Source organism: Egretta garzetta, unplaced genomic scaffold, assembly GCF_000687185.1.
Source record: "Egretta garzetta isolate BGI_Z169 unplaced genomic scaffold, ASM68718v1 scaffold270, whole genome shotgun sequence".
In the NCBI taxonomy this organism is placed as follows: domain Eukaryota; kingdom Metazoa; phylum Chordata; class Aves; order Pelecaniformes; family Ardeidae; genus Egretta; species Egretta garzetta.
Genome location: NW_009258274.1, coordinates 776,602 through 779,076, shown reverse-complemented (window position 1 = coordinate 779,076; position 2,475 = coordinate 776,602). Strand labels below are relative to the sequence as shown.

The 2,475-nt window shown below is 57.5% G+C and overlaps 1 protein-coding gene across 1 annotated transcript in view; it reads left to right on the top strand.

Moving 5' to 3' along the window:
* Positions 1-68: 68 nt before the first annotated feature.
* Positions 69-2,475, top strand: part of G3BP1 (G3BP stress granule assembly factor 1) — a 24,874-nt gene continuing 22,467 nt past the window's right edge. Inside the window, exon 1 of the mRNA XM_035891281.1 lies at positions 69-91. The gene's annotated coding sequence lies outside the window, so the exon portion shown is untranslated. The remainder of the gene's footprint in view (positions 92-2,475) is intronic.

The following is a 2,475-nucleotide window of genomic DNA, read 5'->3' as shown; positions in this document are numbered from 1 at the left end:
GGCAGACACCGCCCGGCCTCCCCGGGCAGGGAGGACCCCGGCCCCTCTCGGTAATCCCGTACGGGCAGGACCACTCCGGCCACCGTCATCTGTAGGCCCATAGCTCTGCCAAGGACGGCATTTCAGAAGGGTTTGCGAGGTCGCCCGTGGGCCAGCAACCGGTGTCAGCTGCAGAGAAGCCCAGGAAGGGCGGCGAGGTCCGGGACGGCTGCACAGGGGAGGTTTCAGCCCACCAGGAGTTTGGGGCGAGTGGCTTTTGTTTGCACGGAGAGGAACTGGCTTAGACCGTGGGATGCAGGCATTGAGACCCTCTTTGGCCTGTGCTTAACACCAACCAAATTGCCTTTTGGGGACGGCAATTTAATTCTTGGGAGTATTTGTTGCTGAAACACAGCCCCACTTCTCCCAGTTATGTTTCTCTTCCCATTTTTCTGGTACTAAAACGCTGCCACTCCTTGTGAGGAGATGCACTGGGGCCGTGGCTGGACCGATGCTGTCTGGGTTTGGATGAAGCCCGAGGTGGGAGTGAGGCTGAGGCCATCAGAAGGCACGAGATGCCAGAAAGGGTTAAGGAGAAAGCGGTGGAGAAAGTTTATACTCAGTGTGGATCCCCAATAGCTGCCTGCACCCTGCCTGGTGCTCTGCCTGCCTGCTTTACAGGCTAAGGATCAGCACAGGGACAGAGTGGCTGCAGGAGGGAGGTGGGGAGAGTCATGAAGATGGGGCAGGCGACATGAGGGTCGGCTGGGCTGCTTTGGAAAGCTCATTCCTCTCTGCCTGTTCAGGTTTTGAGATTTACTGGTTTAGGGGAGCTCTGGTAGTCTGGCTTATTGAGGTTTAGGGGGGGTCTCTACTTCAGAGTAGGTTGAGAGGAAGGATGCTGGTTCCTGAAGATGTTTGTCTGTCTGCTTTGGGGTGGTTTATTGGTTTTTTGTTTCTTTTCCCTGGCTGTTTGGCCCTTTGAAGGAGAATGGGCTCCTTTCTTAAAAACTCCAGTCGATGTGGAGGGGGCTGTGGTGGGGCTCGGGAGCAGCTCCGGCACTTTGGTAGGCTGTGGGTAACTAGGAAAGCAGGCAGAGCAGTACGTCAGGGCTGAGAAGAGATGGCAGAGCTGCGTGGCGGGTGATATTTCCTAACCACGTGCCGGGTTTCAGCATCTTCCTGTTAAGAAGCCTAACCTGCAGCAGGAAAAATAACCGAGGTGTTTCTGGTTATGTGCTGCCACGCTGCTGGAGCTGCACCCAGGGATATCGGCTGGCCTTGGCTAACCCTTCCTCTTGCACTGTGCTGATGCTGAGCAGGCTGAGCACCTGCCAGGATGACTGTGCTGAAGATGACGTAGCTTCCTAGCAAGCTTCCGTTGCACGGGGGGAGTGAGGCCACTTGTTTTAGTGTGCATAGGACCCTGTTGTTGCGCTGAACTTTTTATAAAAGAGGCATTACCTGTCCCCCTGTTGCTCTGGGGAGAGATGCCTGGGGTCCCCCTGGCGGAGTTTATTTTGGACGGCTGTTGTGCTGGGTCACTGGGCTCATGTTAAATTTTGCAGAAAGTCTGTGCTACTGATTTATGAACTGGCAGATTGCAATGCGGCCTAGTCTATAAATAGCCGGTGTGTGTGTGGGGGAAGGATATTAATGCTGAGCATGTGCCCATGCCAGTCCACCGACTCTATCTCTAGCCGCAAGGCAGAGCAGGGAGGGCTTTAGGCAGCGTTTTAGGGATATGGCGGTGGGGAGGAAGTCACTTTTACAGGGTGAAATATCTCTCTGCTTCATGTCGTACTCTTGGGACAGGATGTGACACAAACAAATGGAAAGCTATGGCCTTCTGGGAGCTGTCTGCTTCCTTTCCCTCCTGCTCTCCTCGGGCTCCCCGGACCAGCATCTGCTGGTAAGGAAGGACCTGTGAACTCCGAGGCCTTTCTCCTCCTTTGCAGGACTACTTGGGCCTTGCAGGGTGGGTTAGGAAATTTCCCTGCTTGGCTCGGCTTTCCTCGGGGGCAGATGATCCATCAGCCTGCTTTGTTCAGAAGTTGTGAAGGAAAAGCAGCTGCCTGGGTCTCCTGGCTCTGCCTGGGGTCTCCCGGGGATGGGCAGGGGAAGCCAGCCCGTGTTTCTCTAGCCTGGAGGTGGTGACCACCGCCTTCTGCCTCGTGTGAGCGGCTGGGCCTGTTCCTGGTGGAGGTGGCCTCAGCTGCAGCCCCGCACGGGAGCCCTTTAGCGTCAAAAGCTCCTTCTCTCCGCCCTCACTGGTGGTTTCTCTCAGGTGAGGGGTCGGTTGTGCCAGGACCGCGGGTGCCCAGGCCTCAGGATGGGTGAGCACCTCTGGTGTGGACAGGGCTGGGGCAGCCGGAGGAGGCGCAGCCATCAAGGGGGGAGGCCGCGGCCTGGTCACTGTAACGGCTCTGCGGCCCTGTCCCGTGGGGGGCCGGGGATTGGGTGGCCCCGGGCTCGGGGAGGCCGCAGCAGGGCCTC